Here is a 15,767-nt window from a genome sequence, read left to right as displayed (position 1 = left end):
TCTACCCTTAGCTAAGCCACGTGATAAAGGCAGTAGATCAGGATGATTCTCCTCGATCAGAAGTAGCTCTCACTATCGAAAAGGTGGAGACCCTGGTATAACACCAACACAGACATGCGGTTAGGCTCTACCAGGACATGTAGTAAACTATTAATTTATGTATATGTAGGATTAGATTGCATTGCAAGTTAATTCATATGTCACTATTTTCCGCACACAACATAGATTCCCCACGTGCACCCCCTGATGAAGGGAGAACCCCCAAAATGAATTGGGCAGACTGAATTTGAATTTACTTGAGGATCAGTGGATTTTGAAACTGATTCTCTGAGAATAAATATGCTTAAACTGGAATACAGGTGGATTTGCTTCCAAGGGAAGGAGACATTGATGCACTTTTATGGGTACAAGCCGTGGAGCAGGAGACACAGACCAGATCTAGTCGGGCCCTATATAAACAACTGTAGCCAAATACATCTACCTTCTGGCACGCGATGAGTGGATTTCATAAGTACTAGAATAATTAATGAAAAATACACGGCATGCATAGACAAGGTTTGCTCTTTAACCTATGGACTCCTGTAAACCTAAACAAACACCAGTAATCAGACACTAGGGGCATCACTGGAAGATTCTCCTTTTGTTTGGTATCTTGTTTTTGGGAGGTGGGTTTTTAGGATAAGCTATTTTTGGGTGCGTCTGGGGTTGGGGTGTGTCAGGTAGCCCCTGTGGTAGACGATGGGATAGAGGATAAGGAGTGCCATGCCATCCCTTCATATATTTCTCCCCTCCTATATTCACAGTCCTCTTTTACCAGTTGTCCGCTTTGCTGTCATCAAGAAGTGGAGAGAGGGGAATCAGCAGGCGGCCCCTTTAAGCTGGAGCAGAGGCCTGACATCAGAGGATACACACTTGAAGAAGGCGGGGGCGGAGAGCACGTCAGGTTGGTCAGTAGTTGGTACAGCTACACGCGGAATGGGAACGGGAGGCGAGGAAACCAGCAGGGGAAGACCGGAAAGACAGAGAAGGACTAACAGCCTTACGAGAGAGAGAACCAGAGCCCAGGGGAGGTCACAGTTTGTCGGCAAGCAGAACACCCGAACCTGGCGGAGGAGGGAAAGCCGAACCAGATGACCAGACCTCACTGAAGGACGCGGAGTCACCACGCCATGGCCCCGGAGGGACGTGGCTCTTCCAGGTGCGTGGGCGTCTACGGGGTTTTTGGAAAGGGGCTGAGTAAGAGAGGGACGGGAGGGGAGGCTGAGGGGTGAAAGGGACCCAGGGAAAAGGAAATAAGTGAGACGGAAGCAAAGACAAGAGCAGAAATCATCGGCTACTCTTTTTCTTTTGGTTGCTCCAACCTCTACACCCTCCCTTCACATTTATTCATAGCTATTATTTATCCCTCACATCCTCCCTTGACTAAACCATAAAGCAAAAACACTTACCCGAGTCTTTTCCTTCTGTCCGAGGGACGACGGCGGCCGAGGCACACCTAAGGGACTGAAGAGGAAGACCCTGTGGAAAAGAAGAATATAACAGAGACAATCAATCATTCTGATTCCTGTAATACTAATAAAAAGTGCATACCAAGAAACTATTCAATGCAGTGTGCTCCTTCTTGACCGACTCTTCTACAACGGGGAGCTACATACTTTCCCTACAGCGAATGGGAGACAGAAACACAGAGACCAACAGACACACACAGACACACAGGGGAAAGCATAGTAGGAAAATGCTATATACAGTTTTTATATGCCTGCATATGTACATTGTTTTAGAAAGATGGTGGAACTATTTATTCTGTTCAATGTGCTAATTGAACTTATATAATTATATAATTACTTTTATCTGCTTCTATTATCATTGCAGTTCGGACTGGACTGTTCCCATGAGGCACAGGGTCAAGACTGATTTGCATATGGCCAGGTCTAAACTGGGGTGGCATGGTGAGCAAAATAATAATGGATTTAATACAGATCTCTTGACTGGGGGTGAATGTTTTGATTTGTTCTGCATTCCGTCCATCAATTGTGTGTCTTTTGCTCTATTATCATTGCAGCACATAAATTCTATACAAGAATTACGATGGTTAAATTAATAATGAAAATGCTAATGATATGTTATTTTAATTTGATATTGCACATGAATTACCACTAAGCAGAAACTACTTTAAGGAGAAATTTAGGATTGGTACGTAGAACCACTCAATCTTTGTGAAGTTGAAAGAAAGGCTCTTGTATAGTTAATGCCTGAAGTTCATCAACTCTCCTTAGTGAGTTTATCGTTCTGAGGAAAGCAACTTTCCATGACAGGAATTGTAATGGACATTTGTGCATTGGTTCAAAAGGCGGGACCATTAGCCTTGTAAGGACTATGTTTAAGTTCCACTCTGGAGCAGGGGGAACACTTGGTGGTATAACCCTTTTTAATCCTTCCATGAAGACTTTAATCACTGGTACTCTGAAGAGAGATAGGTGTTGTCTATTTTGCAAGTGTGCAGCTACGACTCCCAGGTGTAAACAAATGGATGTGCAAGTGAATCCACATTGCTGTAAATGCAACAGATATCAAATGATGTTCTGCACAAACGCATCAAGATGATTGATATTGTTGTTGTTACAATAGGCAACAAAACGTTTCCATTTGCTGCATAACATGCTCTAGTAGTCGGCTTTCTAGCTTCCTTGAAAATATTCATACAGCCTGGTTGTAGTTGTAAATAACCAAACTCTATGACTTCAGGAGCCAAATCGCTAGGTTGAGTTCTCTGGGAATTGGATGTCTGATTTCTCCATGGTTCAGAGTGAGGAGACAAGATGTGATATGTAGCTTTTGATGTGGAACCACAGAGTTCTAAGGATGAGAGTTCCAAGGTTGACTAGAACATGTGGGGGCTATTAAGATCAGTGAGGGACGTTTGTCTGAGCGTCCGAACCAGTAATGGAATTAGTAGGAGAGGCGGAAAAGCGTAATCAAAAGCGTTTTCTCCATGTTAATTTCCATAGGAAATTTTGCGACAAGCTACAGCCTGAACTGCTGAACGGAATTACCCGAAATTTGGAAAAAAAAGGTAGAGCTTGGTTCAGAATGCGACCTTTTTTAAAATGGTGTAAATCCTTTCAGTAGTTTTTGAGAAAATCAAAAAATAAGAGTAAAAAAATCAATTTTCCATAGGATAATTTGTGCAAGGCTACAGCCGAAACTACTGAACGGAATTACCCCAAATTTGGCAAAAAGGTAGTGCTTTGGTCAGAAAGCTACCTTTTTAGGTCTCACCTGAGCCAGCGCATGCCCTGCACTGGTGAGACTTTAAGTAAGTGGGCTTCAGAAAATTCTACCACTGTGGCCTAGAGCTTGCAGTTACGCGCTCGGGCGCGCGCTCACGAGCAGAAGAGCTATCTGGCTTTCCTCTCTCCTCATGGGTCATCAGCTTTCAAAATACGAGAGCTTTCGTTCACATTCCTGAAGTTGATAGCTTCCTTTTCATTTGCCTATATATCCCTACCTCTCTTCTACCCCTCTACCTCTCTACCGCTCTACCTCTCTTCATTCCTCTACCTCTCTTCATTCCTCTACCTCTCTTCATTCCTCTACCTCTCCTCTACCTCTCTTCTACCCCTCTACATTTACTCTACCTCTCTTCTACCCCTCTTCCTCTACTCTACCCCTCTACCTTTCTTCTATCCCTCTAGCGCTCTTCTATCCCTCAACATCTCTTCTACCCTTCTACCCATCTACACCTCTATCCCTCTACTACCCTTCTACCCCTCTTCTACCCCCTTCGACCCCTCTACCCCACTTCTACATCTCTACTACTCTTCTACCCCTCTTCTATCCCTCTAACCCTCTAATAACCCTCTACCCCTTTTCTACTCTTCTACCCCTCCTCTACCCCTCTACTACCCCTCTTCTACCCCTCAACCTCTACTCTACCCCTCTACCTCTCTTCTACCCCTCTACCTCTCTTCTACCCCTCTACCTCTACTCTACCTCTCTTCTACCCCTCTACCTCTACTCTACCCCTCTACCTCTACTCTACCCCTCTTCTACCCCTCTACCTCTACTCTATCTCTCTTCTAACCCTCTACCCCTCTTCTACCCCTCTACCTCTTGTTGAACCCTCTACCCTTCTTCTACCCCTCTCCTACCCCTCTAACCCTCTAATAACCCTTTACCCCTTTTCTACTCTTCTACCCCTCCTCTACCCCTCTACTACCCCTCTTCTACCCCTCAACCTCTACCCCTCTACTACCCCTCTTCTACCCCTCAACCTCTACTCTACCTCTCTTCTACCCCTCTACCTCTCTTCTACCCCTCTACCTCTCTTCTACCCCTCTACCTCTACTCTATCTCTCTTCTAACCCTCTACCCCTCTTCTACCCCTCTCCTACCCCTCTACCCCTCTTATACCCCTCTACTATACCTCAACCCCTCTATCACCGCTCTCCTACCACTCTACCGCTCTACTACCCCTCTTCTCCTTTTCTACCCCTCTACCCATTTACTACCCCTCTACCCCACTACTACCCCTCGTCTACCCCTCTACTACCTCCCACTAGCCTTCTACTACCCTGCAACCCCTCTACTACTGCTCTACAACCCTCTACTACCCCTCTGATACCCCTCTACCTCTCTTCTACCCCTTTACCCCCTACTACCCCTCTTCTATCCCTCTACCCCTCTACTATACCTCAACCCCTCTATTACCCCTCTACCACTGCTCGCCTACCCCTCTACCACTGCTCGCCTACCCCTCTACTACGTCTCTTCTACCGCTCTACCCCTGTACCACTCTTCTACCCCTGTACCACTCTTCTACCCCTGTACCACTCTTCTACCCCTGTACCACTCTTCTACCCCTGTACCACTCTTCTACCCCTGTACCACTCTTCTACCCCTGTACCACTCTTCTACCCCTGTACCACTCTTCTACCCCTGTACCACTCTTCTACCCCACTACCTCTCTTCTACCCCACTACCTCTCTTCTACCCCACTACCTCTCTTCTACCACACTACCTCTCTTCTACCACACTACCTCTCTTCTACCACACTACCTCTCTTCTACCACACTACCTCTCTTCTACCACACTACCTCTTCTAACCCTCTACTTCTTCTACCCCTCTACCTCTTCTACCCCTCTATCTTCTACCCCTCTTACCTCTCTTCAACCTCTCTACCCCCTCTTCTACCCCCTACACCTCTACACGTCTACCCCTCTACTACCCCCCTCAAACCTACTACCCCTGTAACCTACTACCCCTCTAGTGCCCCTCTACCTCTCTTCTACCCCTCTACCTCTTCTACCACTCTACCTCTATTCTACCTCTCTTCTACCTCTCTTCTACCTCTCTTCTATCCCTCTACCTCTCTTCTATCCCTCTACCTCTCTTCTATCCCTCTACCTCTCTTCTATCCCTCTACCTCTCTTCTACCCCTCTTCTACCCCTCTACCTCTCTTCTACCCCTCTACCTCTCTTCTACCCCTCTACCTCTCTTCTACCCCTCTACCTCTCTTCTACCCCTCTACCTCTCTTCTACCCCTCTACCTCTCTTCTACCCCTCTACCTCTCTTCTACCCCTCTGCCTCTCTTCTACCCCTCTACCTCTCTTCTACCCCTCTACCTCTCTTCTACCCCTCTACCTTTCTTCTATCCCTCTAGCGCTCTTCTATCCCTCAACATCTCTTCTACCACTCTACCTCTTTTCTACCCCTCTACCACCCCTCTTCCCTTCTAGTTGAAATTTAGCAACCTTACGGTCCGCACTCTCGATAAGTATATCCATCAGAGTGAATGAATTCAACGTAAGCGATTCCTCCCACTTACCTAAGAGATCCAAATCCAAGTCATCATAAGTTGGGAAAATGTGTGCTCTTAATCCCCTGGGAATGCGTTTTAATTTCATATATTGTTTAAGAGTGGTGCCATCCCACCACTTGGAATTTTCTTGTTTTTTTAAGCCAGTGGCCAGTGTGAGAAAAAAAGGGGTATGAGCGAAATCTACTCATGCATTTTGTGTGTGTAGATCTACAAAAATCACCAATAAGTGTCTAAAACCGGTGTCTACAAAACTGGAAAGACCGAGACTCATCGTGTGGGAGACACAATGGAACTGAGGTAACCCATAAAGTTTATATAAAGTATAATGAAATGTAGAAATCAAATCACACAAATGATGTGCCAACGCAACATGCTGCTATTTATTGTGTTGGACGTGCACCGTACAAACATTGACAGCAGTGAAAAACGAAAGTGCGTGGCTTTAATCAGTGTGGTCAGTGGTACGAGCACGGGTAACGAGCAAAATACCACGTGGCAAGTCAAATGCATGGTCTATTGATAAGTACCGACCCGGTGGCGAATAGAAAAACTTAATGCCCAGTATTTATCACCAAAGGGTAAATTCAGAAGACTTACGGTTAAAAACAATTCTGCGAACTGAGAAGTACGGCGGGGTAAAGGCAAGTGACTCCTGGTATCGTTGGCATAGGTAAAAATTCTACCACTAGAGTAATCGGCATCGTCCCTCTTGATTTGTCTGGCCTTTCTAGTTTTGATGTCATTCTGGTGTTTTAGTAAGACCTCGTCAAGTAATGTGTAATTTTTAACAGTGGCCTCAGGGAGATTTAGGTCTTTAATTTCCTGTTCCACGACCGCTAGTTCAGCGCAGTCTGGTCAGCACAAAGGAATCCATGAATGACCTGTCAGTAAAGCGGTGGTCTTCCGACATTGAAAAAGCGTCACCCTCAGGGAACAAGTCTCCAATAGTGGAGATCTGAAATTTAGTCAGGGTGTGGCGTACTATGGTTTCCCCGGTGATCGGTAGCCATGTTGGATTAGGAAGAGGGAGGGCTGGCGAATACAATTGCTCAAGAACGATGTATTTGCGCAGTCTATCCTCGCCCAGCAGGTCGACGATACTGTTTGGATATCACGTGGGTCCCGGGAGAGACCGGTAGGTAGTGTAGTGGATAACTGGCCAGGAAGGACCAAGTCAGCTTCGGGTTTTAAATAAATGATGCAGGCATCAGGGGGAAACCAAGGGTATGCATAGGAACATTGTGCAATCAGAAAGTACAAATAAAAATCCGGAACCCCAAAACCGCCACGCTCATAAGGGAGGGTTAAGACTCTCCAAGATACACGCGGGACCCCGTTGCCCCACACAAGGCGCAATAACAGTGACCTCAACTGGGAGAAAAAAACCTTGGTGAGGGGGACAGGTATATTGTTGAAAAGATACAAGAACCTAAGGAGTACAACCATTTTGATGATGGCAATACCGCCAGCCACGGACAAGGGAAGGCGGTTCCATCTCTCAATCTGGCCCTCCAGGACAGACATCGCAGTGCCGTAATTCAACCTGATGATGGACGCTACGTCTAAGCGGAAAGGGGCAGGGCCATTCCACCGTGCAGGGGGTAAGCAGGAATATAACTGACTTACGCCAATTAATTCGAAGTCCCGAGAACTTGCCAAACCGAATGATCTCCAATATCAAGGGTTCTAGGTTAATGTGGGGCTGACGGGCATACAAGATGGTGTTGTCCGCGTATAACGATAATAACAATGGGCATGTTCGGAATTGGAGACCGCGGTGTAAGTGATTCTCCTGAAAGTGTCTGACAAGTGGGTCCATTGCCAAAATGTACAATAATGGCGACAAAGGGCACCCTTGGCGTGTACCTCGAGTTAGGGGGAATTGCCCCGTAATGGTGCCATTTAGTCCCAGTCTGGCAGTGGGTAGAGTGTACAGCAGAGCAACCGTGGAGACAAAGCACTCAGGCATCCCCATGCGTCTCATAATAGACAAAAAAAAGGGACACTAAAGAATCGAATGCCTTCTCAGCATCGAGGAGAACCGCTGCAGCAGGGATGTCAGGGTCAATGCGATGCATCACGGAGAAAAGGGTCCTAAGATTAAGTGAGGTGGAACGGTGCGGGACAAAACCGGATTGAACCGGGGAGATAATGTTTTCCATGAGCAACGACAGCCGGATAGCAAACACCTTAGCGAGGATCTTATAATCCAAGTTTAGTAGAGAAAGATCTGTAGGAACCGCACAAGATGGCATCCTTACCCTGCTTGGGAAGCAGCACAATAACCGCCTCCCTTAATGTCGGGGGCAAGTGTCCCGTCTCGAGAGCCTCAGCATAGACTTCCACCAAGCGAGGAACAAGTTCCTCCTTGTAGGTCTTATAGAAGTCAGCGGAGAAGCCATCCAGCCCAGGTGCCGATGACCCCTTCATTGAATTTATAGCCTCAACAATACTATCCGTCGTGATGGGGCTGGCCAAGAAGTCTTGCATATGTTTCTCTAAGTAAACCAGCGCAATCTCATTCAGGTAGGTGCTGCGCTCTGAGTGGTCATCCGTTAAGGTAGAAGTATATAAGGTTTTGTAATAGGACAAAAAAGTGTCACATCTCTCGGGTGTAGAGCGGTGGACTTCTCCCTGTGATCCCTTGATCTCAGTAATATAAGAAGAAGCATTAGGGGGGCGAAGTAAATGTGCCAACAGCTTCCCTGGCCTGTCACCCTCCCCATACTGGCAAGCCGTGTATTGTCTGGACAAGAAGCGTAGTTCTCTCTCAGCCTCATCTCGAAATTCAATCAGCAATTTAAGGCGCCTAGTCTCTCTCTCGGTAGAGTGGGACCTGAGCTGCTCTTCATCAAGCGTGGCAATCTCTTGTTCAATATGGGTCAGAGTGTTGCGGATGTCGCGCAACACCCCTGTGTGTTTTGCAATGCAGACCCCTCGAATGGTGGCCTTGAAACCCTCCAATAGGACAGCCCAGGAGTCTACCGTGCCAGTGTTAAACTCAAAATACTCTTCAATGGCCTGCCTAACCCCCTCCGTGAACACCGGGTCCGTTAACACCTTGGCTGCTAGGGGTTTTCCCGCTGTGCGCTGCTTCTTCTGATATCCCATTGTTCATGACAAAGCCAGCTCGTCATCCGCACAGCGCAGGTAACACTCATGACGAGCTGGCTTTGTCATCAGCACTGAAGGGGTTAAAGCCCTCCCCGAAAACCGCCACTGACGCTCATAGCCACCCACCCTGGGAAGCTTCAATCTAAGGGCAATGGGGGAGTGATCTGAGCAGGTGCGTGGGAGTGTAAGGAGGTCTTCCACCCAACCAACCACCCCGGGGGAAGAGGAGCCAGTAATCTATCCTAGTCCAGGTATGGTGGTACCCGGAATAATGTGTGTACGCAGGCACCGCGAAGTGCAGGCAAGCTTCAATGTCTACTAGTGTGAAATGGGAGCATAGATCAAGGAGCACAGCTCGCGAGCGTGCCTTAGAATCCGGAGAAGAGGTGCTATCCCTACCCGGGTCAAACCACAGGTTGAAGTCACCTCCCATAATCAGCAAGCCTGGAGATAGACTGAGCAAATGAATCTGCAAGTCCTGAAAAAAGGAAGGGGTGTCAGTATTGGGGCCATAGATCCCAACCAGCGTAATCCTGTGCCCCAGCAGGGATCCATCAACTATGACGTATCTGCCATCCTTGTCTGCAATACACTGTGATAACGCAAAGGGAATACGTTTATCGATACATATTGCAACCCCTCTGGAGTATGTGCTGTAGCAGGAGAAGTATCGGTGTGCTCCCAAAATCCTGGCGAGTCTTCTCGTCAATATGTGGGCTAAACATTTTTAATAAAGAATATGGCGATATGACACATAGACCAATGCTAAAGGCATTTGAAGCAATGATCCCCCCGAAAGTACTGTATGGGGCAGAGGTACTATACTTGAGTGGTAAGCAGGGGTGGGATCGGGAAGAAGGCAACATTTTAAAAATATTAACGTCTCTACCAAGCTGCACAATGGTCCAAGCGATCAGAATGGAACTAGGGATAACTTCCTGGACAGTGCAGGCTCAAATGGCATTACTAAGATTTTGGAAGCGCCAGGACCCTGGAGTTGCACAGAAGGTCTCACAACGGTGTAGAGAGGAGATCCAATCAAGTCGTCTTGCTTGGGCAAAGGATGTGAGAAGAACCCTCCAGAAAGTAGCAGGGAGCCTTAAAGTGAGACTTTCCCAGCACTCCTTGGTGGCCGATTTTACAAAAAGAATGCTTAGGCAACAAGGTCGGGCTTCCTCGAGGGCCCAGGACCTTGACTATATGTCACTGAAAAAAAAAAATCGGTCCAGTGGTTAAAGAATTCATGGGAAAACGAATCCTAGTTCTCGTATCTGGATATATTGCCTAACTAAGGGTTAAGACATGAGATCTTAAGGACCCGAGTCGGGATTAATCCTTGGAAGATAGACGGAAAAATAAAGTCTGTATTGATTGGCCCAGATGGTATATGTAATTGTGGGCTAGGTTTTAAAAATGATATGTTGCACATATTGCTCGATTGCACATTTGTCCTTACCATACGGAAACAGTTTTTACGTCCAATATTTTTATTGCACAAGATAAATTCACGTGCCCAAGCGGCCTGCCTACTTACAGATATGTCCTCGCTGGAAATTGCAATAGGATTGGGAAAATTCCAGAAGGCTATAAAAGAATTTGTAAGGGAAAAACTACAGACGAGGCAATGTTTTTAATTATTTATAGGCCTACTATAAAATACAAATTCACCTTCTTTTGAAACTTAGAGTGCTCTGTAAATTGTGTTTAATGAATCTTAGGTCCTGAGGGTGTTACCTTCTGTTAACATGCATTGTATTTTAAATATTTATTATGTAATAGAAATTAGATTGTTTACACTGTATGATCTTGATTCTGTTTTGTATTCTTTAAAAGGCTGTGGTCTAAATAAACAAAGTTTCACTCTCAAAAAAAAAAAAAAAAACTCCTGCCGACTTGCGTAGCACTCCCAAGGGACAGATGCGTCTCCTGGAGAATAACTATGTCAATCCTGTGTCTGGAAATATAGTTAAGGACCTGTTTACACTTCTTAGGGTTAAGCAGCCCACGAACATCCCAGGACATTATCAACAACTCAGAAGGACGAGCTGCAATCTTAACTTGGCCATAAGGTAATGCCTACCGACATTAAACTAAACAGTGAGTAGCTCTCATCCCAGTCTAAGAATTGACAAATATTGCAACATACAAGGATGAATCTATACCAAACAAAAACCCCCCACCACCCACCTCCCATCCTCCTACAAACCCTCAAGAGGAAAACCCAGCAGCCAATAAAAGGTGGTCCATACGTTATACATGTCACACAAACATTGCACACGCTATAGAGTCCTGCAAAAACAAAGAAAACTACGGCGTTCGCCATGGGGTGCAGCAAAGCCACGACACTCGGGAGAACCAATCCAAATAAGTATGAATAAGCCTTTGGTGAATACTACTCAATGGGACAAAAATCAGTCAACACTGAAAGCCTGTGAATACGTCAACCTTTGCCACTGTCCAGAAATAATTTGACATTGTGCTGGGAGTCGCTCCGTTCCGGGAACGGCCCTCTGGAGTCGTTGGTCGATTGGGAACCCTGCCTTTTATAGGTCTGGCAAAACTCCTGTGCCTCCGTGGGGGTATCAAATATGCAGTATCGGCCGACCACCTCTACCTTTAGGCGCGTTGGGTACAGCATCCCATACTTGAGGCCTAGATTCCTAAGGGTGGCCTTAACACCTGTGAATTTTCGTCGCGCTTCTTGTACCATGAAGGTGAAATCCAGATAAAAGGATAGGGCGCTCCCTTGCCACTGTAACTCTCCTTTCTCACGGGCAGCACAAAGAGCCATGTCACGGTCACGAAAGTTAATGATCCTGGCAATAATGGGATGTGGCGGGAGACCTGGCCGGGGACAGGGTCCCAGCGAGCGGTGGGCTCGCATAACCACAAGCCCCTGATGAATGTTTCCCTTCCGAGCAAATCACTGAGCAGCGTCTGGACAAACTCTTCCAGTCTGCCAGTCTGGGTCGTCTCCGCAACTCCCAAAATACGAATGTTGTTACGTCGTCCACGCGCCTCAAGGTCCTCATTTTTTATGGCCACATCCTTCAGGATTTTCTCCACTCGTTCAAGCCGCTTCAACGACTTATTAGCAGCATCTTCTGCGTCGGAGACCCGGGATTCAACAACATCCAGTCGTCTTTCGTGGACCTGGACTTTGGACCCCATGTCTGCCAGTTTCTGCTCTAGTGTGTCAAATCTACTATCTAGCGCCTTGAAGCCCGCCCTCATTTCGCCCATCTTTGTAGTGACCAGGGAGGTGGTGTCTCCTTGCGTTGGGAGGGTCTCTGCGCCAGTCGAGGATCAAGGGGGGGCATCGGTGGCAAGCAAGGGGGTCTTGTCGAAGCTCAGCTTCCGTTGGTTCGGGTCTCTCTTCCCCATGGTGGCACTGGAATCACGCGGATCGTTGAAGATGGCAAGGTGGCCCAGAGAGTACTATCTGTCCGGCGCTGGCCAGGAAAGGAACAATGCTGCAGGGCACCACTCCACTGGGCAATCGTCCAATCTTAGGGCACCTGAAGAGTTCGAGAAGGGAGTCACAAAATGGGGCCCATAGGGGGGAGCAGCTTGCCTTACACGCTGTGTGAAATACAGCCTGTCAACACATGCGGCAGGGTATGGGGCCGAGGCAAGTGAGAGTCTCGGTAATGACACTTCCGCAGCTAGGAAACGGTGAAACCAGTGCCACACAGCCACCTCTGGTATTGGGACAGAAGTTATGTCCACAGGAGAGATGCCGGCTCAATGATGCGATTGAAGTTGCAGGTGGGGCCGCATAATTAGTCCCGCAGCGTGTCCTCCAGTGCCTCCATCAGTCCCGGTTTGGTGGCTCAGCAGGATGGCGGGGCCACCCAGTCCGGTGTGGCGCACACCCCGAAGGTTCCCAGTCCGGCCCGCCCGCCCTCCCGCGACGCCAGGGAAACCACGCACCAACATCCAGGCCCGTCAGGGAGAGCCGCAAATCGAGCTCCCGGCTCCGGCCTATCCGCCCGGCCCAAGGACTGATGCGTCCACCAGAGCTGTGCGCCAAAGGCCGCCCCCCCCTTTAAACCGGGCCGGAGAAGCAGCGCCCGGGCCCCCAGAGCCCCGAGAGCACGCAGGGCCGGCCAAAACACCTCCGGCGCAGCACTCACCTTCCAGCCGGGTGCAGGCAGGGAGAGCCCTAGGGGGGTGGCGCTCGATCCATTCTGCCGACGTCGGCTTTCCAGTCACCTGCGAGCCCGAAGTAAAATCCGGATGGCAGCGAATCGCTGCAGCTGCAGGATGGTATAATGCTACGGGGGATACGTTAGTGTATCACCGCAGGATGTGTGGAATTGGCCTCCCGAGCGCCAGAGCTTCAATCGGAGGCACCCATCTTCCTCGCCTCCGTGGCCACGCCCCCCTCTTTACGTTATATATAAATGGTTAGACCAAGGCGCTGGTAGCTCTAGGGGTGGACTGCCCGCAGATGGGTAGGAGAGGGATACTGGTGTTACTGTATGCAGATGACGCGGTACTCTTGGCCCGCACTGCGCGTGGACTGCAGCGCCTCATAGATGGCTTTGTCCATTTTATGGATAGCTTAGATTTGTCACCGAACCTCACCAAATCATATGTTATGGAGGTAGGGAAAGGACCATCCAGCAAAACTAAGTGTACAATAGGCACACAGGGACTGGAAAAGGTCAAGTCATTTTCATATCTGGGGATCATGTTTGAAAGTCGCCTTAGTTTTAAAGCCCTTGTGGAGGAGAAATGCAATAAACTAATTAACTCAACAGGGACAACTATGAATTTTGCAAAAAGGCTAGGCCGATGGTCTCCGGAACAAATCCTGAACCTCTACAGTTCTGTAAGCTGTGCCAAAGTTTTATACAGGAGTGAGGTCTGGGGCTTTATAGACCCGCTTAAGTTACAAATAGAAGGAAACAAATATTTGAGGCGGGTACTGAAAGTCCCACAAAGCATTTCCTCCTACATGGTTCATGAGGAACTGGGTATAACCCATCTGTGCGATAGGCTGCAATGGAAGCCCCTCGCATGCTGGATTAAGGTATAGACAAACCCAGAGGCGGCGTTAAGTCAACCAATAATATCAGACTGCATTGCACGAGCACGGGGTTACAATATTCCTTGGATTAAACACATCAAGGAAAACCTGTCAGCCATGGGTTGGGTTGAATATTTTACCCACCGACCAAATTGCTATCTAAGGATAAGGGCCGTATTAAGTCAGAATTTTTAAAGACAGCCAAGTCAAATAGGGAAGCAAGAGAGCTGACTAAGCCATCGGTAAGAACTCATCAGTTAACAAAGTCGTGCCTGGGCATGGAACCTTATTTGTGTCTTATTTACAATCCTCAAGACAGATTTCTCATGACCCGTTTCAGGCTAGATTTGTTACACCATACTTTGGCGGTTCCAGCAGGGTATACAAAGCATTTGGAGAGTAAGGGCTCCTGTGGCTGCGGCCAACGGTCTCCACAGGATACGCTCCATTTGGTCCTACTATGCTCATTTTACGCTTACCCTAGGCGACTATTTTTAAAAGGTATTTTAAGGAAGGCCAATTTCAAACAAGTTAAGGTGGTCCTACTGTTTCTGAAATTGTCAGTAGAACCTTTAAAAACGTTTCTGTGTAGTAAATTTTCTAAGATTAGCGATGAAACTCAGAACCAGTAGAGGGGAGGAATAATGGTCCTGTGTGAACAATATTTGCTCTGATTTGCACTATACTATGGATGAAACATTTTTAACCGGGTACCTCCTTGTCATTTCTATAAGATGATCCCCGTGCCGAATCATTTATATTTTATGTATTGTTGTTAAACAGGTTTTTAGTATGGTTTTTATAATGTATGAGATGTTGTTTTTTAACACTGTACTTTTATGGTATTGCTTTATGCCGAATAAAGTATATTTTGAATTGAATTGATTGTGTTTTATTTTAACAAATGTACAAAGCAGATATTGGTGCTTGCTTGTTTCACAAAAATGATCGGATACCTGCCTGGGAGCGCACTTCTTACAGACGAGTATGGAGTTATCATGTTGCTGCTACAAGCTCCTTACCTGTGTGAGTTATCGGGAACGATGCAGGGGGCAGACCCAAACCAGCCACACATTGAGATCAATGACAAATACTGAAGAATTAACTGAGCTTCCAAGCTGGTAACCGTTACTTAATGACCTTGAAAATAAAAGACATGTTTTTAGTATACTGGTGACTCATGACCATTATAAACTAAGATTATAAATTCAATATAGTGTCAAATACTTAAAATATGGAACTGGATGTGCTGATAACGATGTTGTCCTAGGTCATGCGTGACACCTTCCACCACTATTGCTTATGGGACTTGTAGGTTTGTTTTTCTCATTAAAAGGATGGGCTCTAAAGTCCCAGTGTTCTAAGCGATGTTGGTCAAAATCAGAGGCCTGACGGAGGATGAAGCATGACATGGCTCTGCTTAGCAGTGAGATGAATGACAGTTCCCCAGCCCTTCCATTCTTTGACAAATAGAGGCTCGTTGGCTGTTTATATTATTTTTGCAACGACAAAGAAACTTTTATTGTAGCTTCTGTCAACTGAAGAGATAAAACCCCTGGGCATGTTTAATTAACCACTGACAAACATGAACAATCAAGAACATGAGTTTCTGGAAAACTATCAAGCACCCAATCAGAATCAGCCGCCCTTTACACCCAGGAATTCTTGAGGCTTGGCTTTGGAGAGGATGAATTGCACGTGGTATAAGCAGTGGCTGTTGGTGCATAGGGGCGAATGGGGCGTTGCCCCACTAGCCTCGGGAGTCGGGTCGGGGAGGAAGACAAGAGAGACACG

General features: G+C 47.1%; 1 protein-coding gene across 2 annotated transcripts in view; it reads right to left on the bottom strand.

The window, feature by feature from the left end:
* Positions 1-15,767, bottom strand: part of LOC144805459 (uncharacterized) — a 197,389-nt gene that overhangs the window by 122,305 nt on the left and 59,317 nt on the right. The window contains exons 2-3 of one of the 2 annotated variants that reach the window (XM_078672008.1): positions 14,996-15,113; positions 1,449-1,518 (exon numbers count right to left, since the gene is read on the bottom strand). The gene's annotated coding sequence lies outside the window, so the exon portion shown is untranslated. The remainder of the gene's footprint in view (positions 1-1,448; positions 1,519-14,995; positions 15,114-15,767) is intronic. The other variant, XM_078672009.1, reaches the window with a different exon arrangement.

The sequence above is a fragment of the Lissotriton helveticus genome (assembly GCF_964261635.1).
Source record: "Lissotriton helveticus chromosome 1_1 unlocalized genomic scaffold, aLisHel1.1 SUPER_1_unloc_10, whole genome shotgun sequence".
NCBI classification, from domain to species: domain Eukaryota; kingdom Metazoa; phylum Chordata; class Amphibia; order Caudata; family Salamandridae; genus Lissotriton; species Lissotriton helveticus.
The sequence above is the reverse complement of the archived record's forward strand: the minus strand, read 5'-3'. Positions and strand labels throughout refer to the sequence as shown.